Genomic DNA, 13982 nt, shown 5'->3' with positions numbered 1-13982 from the left:
TTGTATGTGCTTTTCGTGGAGAGCGAGCGGGTTATTCTTGTACTTCTTGTCGGTTCACACGCGATAACTTCACAACGGTTCCAGTTCGTACTCCCTGTTTACTCAGACAGCGTTAAATTCTTCTTTTGGCGAGGTGTTGCCAACGCGCACACGCGTGTCTTTTTCACGTTCTTTTTCCAGGCAGACGGTGAGTCGTGCAGTAATTTTCCAACTCTGGTTGCCCCCGTGTGTCACGTACCCATTCAGAGGTCATTGTAGGCTGCGTGTATCACGTATATGAATATTTTTGTGTTTCTGGGTGCCACAGCGTAGTGCGGGTTCATTTTTCCACGCACGTTGTCTGCCAGGGGTTGCATGCACGTTAAATATTGTTTTCGGGGTGCCTGTGTGTTGCGTGACCCGTCATCTTCCCCAAGGGGTCACAGACAGCCTTGCTAGAGCACTAGGATACGAATTCCATCTAGTACCCTACCCCTTTCACCCCAATTGCCCAGGACAATTGTTTACTGCAACTCCCATACGCACAACAACATCAGTGCCATGGTTGGGAGGCGACCAAGCAGTAAGGGAGGCAAAGGTGGCCGAGCTCAAACAGGTGGGCGCAGGAGGGGACGTGGCCAGGATGTGCAGGGTGGCCCAAGAGGCCAGTGTGTGGAGGACCAACCAGGGACAACTATGCCCCCCCCAATGGGACACCACCCCAGCTCAGCCCTTGTAAACCGGCCCATATTGTCAACAGAACTGGCACAGGATGACTCCCAGGACGACTTCCGTGTCACCAAGTCTAAGCCATGTGTGGTGGTGAAAGTTGCTGTCACTAGGCCACGTGGATCTCTGGCAGCAATGTCATCTGCTGCCCCAAGTAGCCAGGGTGAGGAGGCTGCAGGGGCAGCTGCAGCTCAATCCACCTCAGCTCCGAGTCTCCCAGCCGGGACAGTGTCAGTCCAAGTCTATCACACCGAGGTTGGTCCTGCCAACATCACCCAGCAGCCAATGCCTGCAGTGAGACCTTTGGTCATCGTGCCTTTGGCAACTTCCAGTGCCCAGTCCACCTGCGCTTCAGCCCCTACCAACCAGAGCGGCGTAAGCCACTCAGGGTCCGCACCACTTCCCAAGAGGAAGAAGGGTGCTCTTGCAGTACAGGCTGGGACCCCAGACATGGCTACCCACTCCGGCACGTCAAGGAAGCCTAGTTTCAATGATGCAGAACTAGATGCACTGGTGGGGTATGTGCCGGCCCATGGCCGCGAAATGGTGGTGACTGCAGGGTGCAAGACTACCACGGCTCAACATAGCACCCACTGGCAGACCATCTCGGACCACATTAGTTCCCTTGGATTTGTGAAGCGCACAGCTGATGATTGCTCTAAGCACTGGAATGACCTGAAATGCAGAGCAAAGAACAAGCTGGCTTCAGATCATGCCTCTACTCTGGTGACTGGCGGTGGGTCTCCACCAGAGGAGGAACAACTCATTGAACATGAGTCTGTCACTGGAACATTCATCACAGAGGATCAAATCCAAGGCGTGGGAAACCTACCAGATCTTGAAGCAATGTCCGGTGAGTGACCATGCATGTGTGTGCAATCCATGTGTATGTTGCTTGGGTGAAGAGTTCTGATTGAGTGCCAGGTGAGGCTGTCTAGTCATGACTGCTATGGGTCACCCATGTGGTCCCTCATAACCATTCCCTGGCCTTGTGTTTCCGTTTCACAGTATCCCTTCTGACCACAGTTCACTTTTTGCACATGATTAATCCACTTGGCCTTCAGCTGTCCACTTGCCACAGCATTGTTCATATTGTTTTCCTCTTCATTCAGCCTGATTGATGAAATGATTAGCATATTTACAAGACATTTTTGTGGCCTACTGTCCCAAATGTGACATACATCTGTCATAGATTACTCCACACAATAGCCCACATTTATTGACCTATTAGGGGAAAGATTTGTAAAATCAGACTGATTGAGTATTGTGCACCTACACATGGCTTGCACACTATCATTTTGGGGCCCTGTTTGAATGTTGAACATGACAATTGTATCCTCTCATGTCGAAGTGACCAACCATTGATGTATCCATGTGCCTGCCATCACTGCATCAGTGAACACTGGCTTTGTATCAGCGTGTGGCACATGCGTGTTTTCTCACTCTTCTTTACATTTTTTATTTCATGATGTCGATCTCACATGGATGGGTCACAGTACTGATTTGTTACCATCTGGGTGTCCTTGTCAAATCTGCCATGGCTATGGTATGTGCCGTCTGTGTGCTGGCATGTGTGATGAAAGTGGATTGTCCATGCCACTTACAGGCTAATGTTTGATGCGACTGCTGTCCAGCATGCAGCACATGTGTTGGTTTTCCATCTTGCAGTCATCAGTGTGTGCTTTTTGCCTCCCCTTCCAACTCATTGACAGTGCATGCATGCCAGAGTTATTGTCATGTGGGACATGTGTCATTTATGTACTGGATCTCTGCCTATGTGTGTGTGCTATGGTGCTCATGCCTGTTTCCATTTGTTATCTTTCATGTTTTTGCAGATGATGAGGCACTTGATGCTGTTTAGGAGGAGGAGATGGGGCAGACCCAGGAGGGCTCACAGCCAGAACCGGGCACCAGTGGAGGACGTGGGGTGGTGGTGTGTGAAAACCCATTACTCATACAAGCCATACTGGCCACGGGTGTCTCTGGGTACACCTCCGGAGACCTCTATGAATCAGGTGCTGAATCAGACATTGAGACATATGTGCCGTCGCAGGTGAGTGTTTCTGGCAGGGATGCTGTTCTGTCCAACCCACCTGCATCGGGGGTAGACCCCTCTATGGGGATTTCAGTGTTGGAAAGTCTGCCTTTGGCAGTTATGGATGCAGGGTCACACTCCACAATATTTGCTCATGTTCCTGGGCCAGCAGATCAAAGGAGGAATGCAGTCCTGCAGCCTCAGGCAGATCCAGCACAGCAAGGTGCACATCACCTTGCCCCAAACAGATGTGGTGCCCGCCAACGCAGTGACCGTGCGCCACCAGGCAATACTGTGTGGGAGAACTCCATGTACAGTATAGCAGCACAACAGGGGGCATCATGTGAAATGATGGCTCAGGCAATGGATAGGGTGGCAACTTCCATTCTCCCCCCTGAAAAGGCAGATGGAGCTCCAGCAGCAGGCAACAGACTCCATTTGCCACTCACACAGGGAGGACATGTTGGCGTCTGACAGGGACCGGTGGGCTGGACCGGAGACTCTGCGCACAGCCATATCTATAGAGTCACAGGCCCACAGGGAAGCCCTCAGGTTAGAACACAGGTCCCTCAGAGATACTCTAGGTAACCTTGAGATGTCCCAGAGTACAAGGGCAGAATAGCAGCTCGAGCAGCTGACACGTACACTCTCAGCTGAGCTCCAGGCAACCCGTCAGGAGATCCGGGCATCATGCGAGGCCATGCAGGCAGAAATGCATGCTACCCATGAGGTGCTGCATGGGGATCTCCGTACCATCATCCTGCTGAACCAAACCTTTCACACCCGCATGCTTGCTGCCATGGAGGAGCATGCCACGGCTTTGCGTGGTCTGCCTCCCATATCACAGCCACCTTCTGACATACCACCACAGGGTGATGACAGCGACAGCAGTTCTCCCACTGTAGCATAGCCGTGCAGGCCATGAGCCCATGGAGGTATTTTTGTTTTTTCTCAACATCCACACATGTGGGTGTTGGGGTGCACCCTGTACCTTGTCCCTCCTGGGTGCCCCCCCCGGTCCACACATGGCCAATTTTGATTTTATTTTTATTTTTTTTATCAGTGTGGTGCTTTGTGTGGCTCCCGTATGCATCCACTGTGTATTCCACCTGGGCACATGCAGGCTTGTCCTGTCTTTGGGTTAGATGCTTGGGTTCCTCACACACGCACACCCCTCCTGCTTCCCCTTTCCATGGGCTTGCAAAGGGTGTGACCAAGTGACAGTAACCTACACAGTGACATTGGGCTCCCCTAAGTTGTGTGGACAGTCTGTAGTCAAAACTGTGTATACATCCCTAGTGGGTATTGTTGTGGAAATCTCCACTGCATGGTGGATTTATGTATGGTTCTACATCCATGACTTTTTCCTTATATACATGTACCTTCTTCGTGTCTTTACAAGCCCATCTACTTTGCAGATGCAGTTCATGTTGTATGCAGTTCACTGATACATTTGCCTTCCAGCAACAATCTGCAGTTGGAAGGGGTCGATGTGCTGCCTTAGTCAGGTTGTGACACTTGCACTACTTTTATTTTTTATTGTGATATATTGCCACGGTTTGACCATGTACTGATGTTTTCTCTTGCTGGTAGGTATTTGTTCATGTGTGTTGTTTTTGTATTCATTATTGAGAGCAAATTGTCTGTGGCCTGTTTCCATTTAGGACAGTGCACTTTGTGACACTTGTGTCATGTGTTGTGCCTTCATTTGGTTGCTATCACATTGCATGCCATGCCATGGTGTGTTGGGGAGGTGTTGGGTCACATGCCACTATTTTGATGTGGTATTTTGCAAGGGGGTAGTCCTTCATGCTGCATTAATTTGTGCCTTTTTGTGACACAGCATTGGGTGTCTTTGAGTAGCTAGGGATGCACACAATGTAGCACTTCCAGGTGAACAATCTCAGGCTGGTATGGTTGTGACAGTTGACTGTCCCTTTTGTCATCATCATTGATTGCGAGCTAGTCTGTGCCAGGCCTGTGTGCACTCCGCAGGGGTGGGATTTTAGGTGTAATTATAATTTGCCACAAGCTGGGTCCGGGCTGCCTCACCACATGCCCTTTCACCTCCCATGCGCAGCTGCCATGCATGTGGTTGGGGATGTGGGTGCACCACCATGTCCACTGGCACGCCACGCCGGGTTGCAACGTTGTGCAGGACACATGCTGCCACTATGATCCTGCACACTACTGGGGGCGCATATAGCAGCTGCCCACCAGAGCGGTCAAGGGTGCGAAAGCGTGACTTGAGCACTCCAAATGTGCTCTACACTATGCCCCGGGTTGCAATATGGGCTGTGTTGTATCTTACCTCGGGTGGTGTGGTGGGGTTCCAAATTGGCGTCATCATGTAGGTGCTCAGAGGGTAGGCACTGTCCCCTGGGGAGGTGATAATGGTTGTCATTAGTGGGCTTTTCCCATTTCTCAGTTTGTGACATGCATGCATGTGCAGAGGCATTTATACTCACCAATTAGCCATGTGTCGCCATGCCGGCCAGCTTCCAGGTCCCGGTTTAGGGGTGACATTCTGAATATGAAACTATCATGGCGGGACCCTGGATAGTTGGCATATACTGAGGTGATGATTCCCTTGGCATCACATACAACCTGCACGTTGATGGAATGCCAGTGCTTGCGGTTCTGATAGATATGCTCAGTGGCCCTGGGTGGACGTAGAGCCTCATGGATGCAATCAATGGCACCTAGGACAACAGCCTGCCTTTTTGCAGGTGTTCGGGGCATGTATATGTGCCTGCGGACTGAGGGGCATGCAGTCATGATGGCCAACACCTGGTGTAGGCAGCATCATTGCGTGGCCTGTGACGCACCCCCCACTATGGCACCTGTCCGCTGAAATGAACCAGTAGCCAAGAAGTGCAGTACATTGAGCACCTTTTCCAAGGGGCTCAGTGCTTGCGAGCACAGGGTGGGTGATGTGAGTTCATCCTCCCACTCCCTCACCAGGTCTAGGATTATGTGTGGTGGAAAACTGTACCTCCCATACACCTGGTCATCAGGCATCCCAAAAAGGCTGGTCCTGGGTAAAGAAATGCGGGGCCTGGCTATCCTCCTGTCCCACGACCACTGCTGCGAGGAACGATATATTCATCGTAGCGTCTGAGCTTGTTTGTTGTTTGCGCGCACATTTATGCTGCGTGGGGCCGCTTACGCCTGCTTCCTGCTGGCGTACGTGTTTCCGGATTATCGCGTCTTTTTTTGTGCACGCCTTTCCCCAGTTTGATTCCATGAATACGCGTTGTTTGCGCGTGTGTGGGCGTTGCGAGCATGTATCTCCTGTACTTCCCCCGTAACGCCCACATTTTCACGCGTTGTTCCCCATTCCGTGTGTTCCGCCCTGTGTTCCGCCCACTTTTCTTGTGTGCGCTACGCTATGTGTGCTTTCACTGTGCGCGTAGCGCATGCCGTTTAGTGACGTGTGCAGGGATTTGGCGCACGTCCCAGCTTTTAGTAGCGCAGCGCATTCCATGAATCGATCAACGGCTGCATGCGTGGCTTTGGCACACGTGCGCTGCGATTTTCACGCTTGCACTCCCCTTTTTTCAGCGCACATTTATTCCATGAATTACCCTGTTAATTTTGAATACTTCTTTCTTTCTTTCTTTCTTTCTTTTTCTCTTTCTTTCTTTCTTTCTTTCTTTCTTTCTCTCTTTCTTTCTTTCTTTCTTTCTTTCTTTCTTTCTTTCTTTCTTTCTTTCTTTCTTTCTTTCTTTCTTTCTTTCTTTCTTCCTTCCTTCCTTCCTTTCTTTCTTTCTTTCTTTCTTTCTTTCCAAACATTATTCCAGACACTATTTGTATTTATAGGTAAGGATTGGCAATAGATTTTTTAGTATAGGCCCTTTTATTTTGACAAGACACCCCTAGGACTGCCTTATTATTATTTGATCGTCGTAACTTGCTCCCATCTGTAGATTTAGGTTTAGATAGGCGTTTGTCATGCCCTTTTTGAAGTTCAGTAAGCAGCCTTGAACTGTTGTCACTTGTGTCTGTCTTACTGTTGGTGCAATGCCTTCCTTACAACACATGCGCTTGAGCCACATGTCCTTTTTTTCCTGTGGTGCTCTATATTGGAGCTCCACTATTTGTTCTATGGGCGGTGCTGTGTAAGGGTCCTTCTCTGGTTGTGTGGAAATGGTAGTAACAACATATTCAGCAGGTTTTGGTACTGCGAGGTATGCTGCCACTTTGGCAGCCGCATCTGCGGCCACGTTTCCCAAAGACATTTTGTCAGTGTTATTGGTATTTATTTCAATTTTATTTTTTTATTACATATGTTACTTTCCCAGACCCTTGGGTATCACAGCGAGGTATGGGCGGCACATTTGACAACCGGCACTACAAATGGCTCTGTTAGGGCAGAAATCAGGGCACTTAGTAGCCCTGCATGTTGCATGGGTGATCCGTCTGCTCATTGGAAGCCCCTTCATTTTCCAGCGCGAGAGCCCAGCGTGCACCGTTGTGGTGACGTATGCTAAGTCCGAATAGATGGTCCCATGACAACCCTTTGCAGCTCCCAGTGCTTCTACGAGTGCTATGAGCTCTGCTGCTTGTGCTGAGTAGTGCATAGGTAGTCTTTTCATTGCTAGTGTTTCATACTCCCCCTCTTTGTCCAGTGTCTTTGTCGATTGTTGCTGATCCATAAACAAAGAGTGCCTCACCCTAATGGACTATCCTTGGCCATGTGGATGTCATCCTCTTCACCCTCACAGGTGGCACAGTCGTGTTGTTGTAAATCTTCGTCTGTGCACGGTTCTGTTAAGAACGTGGCACGGTTTATTGTTCTGCATCTTACAACATGGAAATTTGGGCTTGAGATAATAATCTTGTGAGGCGATACTATCTGAGTAGTAAGGATGGACTTTGATCTTTCTAGAATTGCAAATACTGAGTGTTCCACATACCATGTTACTGAGCACCCCATTACCAGTGGCTTATGGGCCATTGTGCTCTTCTGTGTCAGTGCAGCTGTGTTAAGTGTGCCATTTCAGTGTGAAAAGGTGTACATTTCCTGAGTGTAGTCTGGGGTAGCGAGAATGGGAGCTGTGGAAATCACTCATTTCTGGTATTGAAACTTTACATCATGTCTGCTGTCCATTCTCGCTTATGGCTGCCTTTTTGTGCTTCCTTGAGACCTTGTAAGTGCGGCCTTGTGTATGATGCATAGTCCAGAATCCAAGCCCTGCAGTAGTTGCACGACCCCAGGAATTTCTACATGTCTTTTACTGTAACTGGCTTAGGCGTGGCGCGTCCTATCGCTGCTCTGTCAGATATCATTCTCTTGCCATCCGCTGAAATGAGCTGCCCTAGATAAAGTACTTCAAGCTGGCAGTATTGGAGCTTGGCCTTGTCAACCTTATAACCCTTACGGGCTAGCAGTTGCAGCAGGGTGATGGAGTCTCTGTGGCAGTCCTGCTCACTTTCACTGCACACCAATAAGTCGTCTACGTATTGAATGACTGTGCTGGGCATGTGGATGTTACCTAGCTCTGTGTGCAATATCCTGTTGAATATGCTGGGACTCTCGTGCTACCCGTGGGGCAAATGAGTGTGCTCCTAGCGCTTTCTGCCATGTGTGAATGCTGTGAGATACTGTGAGTCTTGGTGCAATGGTATTGAGAAGAAGGCATTCTTTAAGTTTGTTTGTTTGTTTGTTTATTTATTTATTGTGCGCGCCGGACCCAGAAGTATCAGGGCGCAGGTACAAAGAGAATTTACAGCTTAGTTACAGGAGTGGTAAAGACAGGTTATCTCATAGTTACAGGATGAGGGTAATTAACATAGAACAAATATAGTGGCATGTAGGTGTGGACAATATGTCGTAACATTTACAGATATTTACATATTTAACATAACTAAATCAAAAATACAGTGCATGTAGGCAGGAGGGTTGACCACAGAGCGTCGCCTCTTTGGGAATGCTGCACAAGATGGAGGCCAGGTTTGGAACGAGAGGAAATTCCTTCTGTATTATGTCATTGAGGGGGCAGATATCCTGGATCATTCTCCAACTACCCCCCCTTATATGATAAGATAGGTTATTTATAACGCGCTTAATACCCAGAGGTTTCTAAGCGCAGACCCAGGGATCAAACCTGTGTTGCTCCGTTTTGTCTTGCTTCCAAGCTATCCCCTGAGCTATCCTCCTGAGACAGGGTGCCTTTTTGACAGGGTATATAGCTGTGTTGCATGGTGAGGTAGAGGGCACTATGTTCCCTTGGTGTAGCAAGACTGTATTGGGTCCTTTATCCCCTCTTCTGCCTCCCTTGAGAGTGTATACTCCTCCAATTTTTAGCGTGATTCTTACTGCGGTCCCTTCTTTTAGGAGCCCTACCTTGTGTGAGTTAATTGTCCACAACTGTATCGGCACATGTAAGTCGCCTTGTGTGAATGGGAGCAGGGCGACGACGGCCCTGAGGGGGCTTTGCACTCTCCAAAACTGCACCATTATATCGCAGGAGTTGCAAATCTCAAGTATTATTTCCCAATTGCCGTCATTATCCTCAAAAAGTTCTGCATCTGTTAATTCCTTGAGGGGTACAGTGGGAACAAAGCACAGGACTGTGTGCCATTGGTATCCGTGAATGTCTGTACCTAGGACCAGGATTCTCTTGGCTGATACGAACAACCCCTGCAGATCTAGGGACAGTATGGTGCCTGCCACTAACTCTGGGGACACTACAGGGCTGAAAATTAAATCAGTTGGCACTCTACAGCAGGTTTTGGTAATTTGCGGCACTGCCTGCGCAAGCACTGTTATGCCGTAGATCAACATGTCTGGGTCAACGGGGATGCCTCGCACCACCACGTCACATGCCATGGAGTGTATCACGAGCCTCGCCCTCATTGAGCACATGTCTGGCGTGACACACACAATGCCGTTGCTTGTGAATGAGATTGTCATGGTCAACTTGCCAAGCAGATCCTTGCCAAGCAAGTTGACAGGAGAGCTCTCAGAATACAATAGGGGGGCACATACTACCCTTCCTCCCACCTTTACATCTAAGTCTTTCATATATAGACCCATTAAAACAGCCCCAGAGAATCCCTGTGTGTCAAGAGTTTTGCCAGATAGCAGGAAGTGACCTTCACTGATACATGATTTCTCAGCGCCTGAATCTACCATAAAGATTCATTGTTTCCTATCTCTGCCCCCACCAGGGGTTCTTCTTTTGGGTTTAGGGTCATCGACAGGACTGGACACGCAAGTGCTCTCTGAGGGCTGTCCTAGTCAGGGTAGATGTCTCTTCCTGGGAACGAGAAAGGATTTCACCCCACCAGTGTAGCACCTTGAAACGTTGGGCATGCTACCGAAGGTATTCGTGTTCCCCACCTGCTGTGTGTTGGGGTGGGGATGGTACTGCTGCACTGCCTGTTGGGGATGTTGTGGTGGGGGAGGGCCAGGCATCTGTAGGGGTAGAAAGCTTGGTGGATCTCGTATGGTATTGAGGTCATCCTGGGGGTGCAGAACTTGGGGGGGTCCCTTGGAGCAGGGTCCATAGTTCTGCTTGTCATAGTTATACGCCATACCTTGTCTACTCCTGCATTCCCTTGAAAAATTTCCCCACTTCCCACATGTCCAACATTGCCCCGTTTCTCCTCCTCTGGGTCCCATTCCCCAACACTCCCCCTGCCCTTGATCCCCTGAATCTACCACATCTTTGCTGCTCTCCTCCTTGCCACTGTGGCCCTGGGAAGTGCAGGTTTCCTCTTCACTGTCCTTGTCCTCCTTCAGCCCACACCACAGGTATTCTGGCATTTGTGAGGCCGGGGGTATACCCTCCCTCCTCCATCTGGGTGGGCGTTGGTCCCGATGCCAATACAGCCATTTTGGCTTATGTATTCTTCACCAGTTTCGCTTCCTCTGCCTTTTACCTCGGAAGTGTTTCTTTCTTGTGCTCTTTTATTCTTTCAGGCCACCCCTTCGCATCGAAATCCTACGATCTTGTTGAGCATCTTTTGTACTTCTTTGAGCAGGCCTTGTTTTACTATAAAATAGAAAAAGGGTATTCTGGTCCCAGGCGTTACCCGTTTCTGCCCTCTACATCTCTCGGACCTTAAGAATGAATTGTGCGGTGTCCTAGTCGCCATCCATTGTACATTACACAATGGACTCTAAATGTGACGTGTCTGAGAACGCTCGCCAGTACATATTGTGGCCTCCCTGCCCCCTTGTGTATTAGGGGCATTTGCATTTTCAGTCTGTTCCTTCCACCCTTGGTTACACTTCCCTTTTTTCTTGCCACTACCATCCTGCCAAACCTCTCCCTCAATCTGCCGTCCCACAAGCTCTCTACCCTCAGGGTCGGTTCAGGCGCATGTTCAGCCTCTCTGTCTTCACTGCCCTCAACCTCATCCAACTCGCTCCACTCGTCTTCGTCTCCCCCAAGGGACCCGACATTCTCATAATCCAAGCTATCCATGTCGATGTCACGCTGTACGTGTACGGCTTCTATGGGCGCATTGTCATCTGTCGCCGGTGGCACCGGTGTGTCTGCCTTTGTAATGTCACAGGCAGCTTGTAGTCTGGCTAGTTATGTTTGTGTCGAGGCCACTGCTACTTCCAGGTCTCGGCATTCTTTATGATCACTGGAGGGGAGACATATGGGGAAGGGGGTGCTGTTGCTGGTGTCAGTACATTTCAACCTGTTGACACATATGTTAGGTTTGTGTATCCCACTGTGGGACGGGCTGCTAAAGAGTATGGGCCTCATTCCGAGGTTGGAGGTAAGGTACAAACCATGCCGGTAATGATTTACCGGCATGGATTTCCGCTCCATGCCATTCCGACCCTTCAGACCGTAAATTACGGCACCGTAAACAACAATGCCGTAATTTACGGTCTTGGGCCGCGTGCGCACACCACCATGGCGTAATCAACGGCATGGCGTAAACCGGAGCTGATCGCAAGTAAGGAGCACACGTAAATAACGGTCTCCTTAAGGCCTTACCGGCATGGAGTACATACAGGCATCTCAGAGAAGGAGTTAAGAACACTGAGCAGTGGTTTCCACAGCCACAGGTGCACACAATCAGCACAGGTGTAGCCAATGGAGTCTGGCACAGCACAAAATGAGCATACCCACACACCACACCCTCTCCCACACCAAGATTATACCAATAGTAGTGGCACAACTGGAGCTGGAGGCCTTGCTTGCAAGGCAGTAACAACAACAACCACAGAGGACACACAGGAGGAGACGGAAGGTGAGACAGGCCCAGCATGCACCACCAGTGCATCCACCGTTACCACGCCGGCAGCCCCCAATCCCTCGCATCTGAGCCACCTCCTTCAACCTAACACCACATCAGATCCACACCCTGTACCGGCTTGACCATGAGACCATCACCACCATAGTGGACCTGATACATGACGACATAGTGAGTTTCATAGAATAAAGTTCTGCCATCCCCCCTCCACTGAAGGTAGTGACTGTGCTCCACTTCCTTGCCACAGGCACCTACCGGCACACAGTGGGGCACATGCATGGTATATCACAACCCTTATTTACCCGGATACTGAACCAAGTGCTGGATGCCCTCCTCAAGCACACAAGGGACTACATATACCTACCACTGACTCCCCAGGATGCAAATGTTGCCTTCCATGCACTGTGAGACATCAAATGACACCTGCGCAATGATCAATGTCCACTCCGTTTTACATTATGAACAACCAGTGTATTGAATAATTGTCATGAAACGTGTACAACAAAACCTCCACCACCCTCCCCCTCCCCCCAACTCCCAAACACACACTCACTCCCCTCCCCCTCACCCACAACAACCCCAGAATAGTGCCATAAGGCCAACATAGGCCACATGTGTGTGCCAGCATGTTCAAGGCGTGCCTCCAGAGCCAGGGGGATCCATGTTGGGCCGGCGCAATGTACGCAATGAGCGTCGGAGCGGGCTGGTCTGGGTGGAGGAGCACTGTGACGGTGTGTCCTCCCGCTTGGGCTGTCGTGTGGGAGGTGCAGCCTCCAGGGCATCCGCGATGCGTCCCAGGACCGCACACAACCTATTGCTGCTGTCAGTGACCGCCTGACGCATTTGCCTTAGCTCATCCACCCACTCCACCCTGGCCTGGCGGGTGTCCTCCATGAACACATTGATGAGGTCCGTCAGCTGATGTGCACGTGGTTCATCAATGTATGTAGGTACATTCCTCGGCGGGTCTTGGGCCTACCTGCCCTGGCATGGCCTCAACTGGTGGAATAGGTCCAGGATCTGCCGGAGCACTACGGCCAGGTGTTTCCTGCTCCACAGAGTCACTGCTTGATGGCAGGGGGACATTGGTGGGCTCTGGGGTGTGGACTGTGGGGTAAAAGTCCTCCTCAGTGGCACCACAGATCGATAAGGGGCTGTCCACATTCTCCTGGGTGGCCGTAGCTGCCAACTCCCCAGCAATGCTTGATTCTGCCGACCTTGGGGTGTCTAATGTGGCAGGTGCCGAGGCAGGGAGGGATTGTGGTGGTGCATCCTCCACTGGCGTTTGTGGTGCCTGGGTTGTTTTCTTATTCCGTGCTGGAATGCTCCGGGACCGGCCTCTGCACGTGGAGGTGGATGGACGGGTCGTCTGGGTATCCCCGCTGTCATGATCGGTGCCTGTGGGGGTAGAGGAGAGGGACAACATGAGTGATTGTATGATGCGCTAATTGCATAGATCGCTGCATTCACATTTCTGTAATTTGGGGTTTGTGGCCCTCTGGGCGTTGCAACAGTACTAGTACATATGAATGTGAATTGAATGTACGCATGTGTACGCATGTGTCGGAGTGACTCATCCTGCCATAGTAATGTGCAGTCTGGCTCACACACTGCCGAACCTGATGCACAATGTGCATGATGGAATGTGCAAGTTACTGCACTATGGCTGATGTGTGTTATGTACTTGCACTTGGCCCTTTATTGCGTTGCAGTTGACTCTGCATTAGTTGGATGGGGGGGTGGCTACATGACAAGGTGCCTTTTATGGCCCTTGGGGGAGTCTACATCATGCAATTGCCATTGGCAGTGTTGACTTTGGACACTCACCTCCATCGGCAGACGACGTTGCCCCGCAGTCCATTTCACCGATGCCCTCTATGCATTCCGTGCCAATCATTGCGGCGCATGTCTCCTCCCATGGCTCAAGTCGCACAGGGGAACTTGGGCCCCCTCAAGTCTGCATGGCCTGACTCCTGTTGGCAGTGAGGAGTCCCTGCACCCGCAAGTCATCCCA

Source organism: Ambystoma mexicanum, chromosome 2p (genome assembly GCF_040938575.1).
Source record: "Ambystoma mexicanum isolate Mex_15411 chromosome 2p, UKY_AmexF1_1, whole genome shotgun sequence".
Lineage (NCBI taxonomy): Eukaryota > Metazoa > Chordata > Amphibia > Caudata > Ambystomatidae > Ambystoma > Ambystoma mexicanum.
This window is presented reverse-complemented; position numbering follows the sequence as displayed.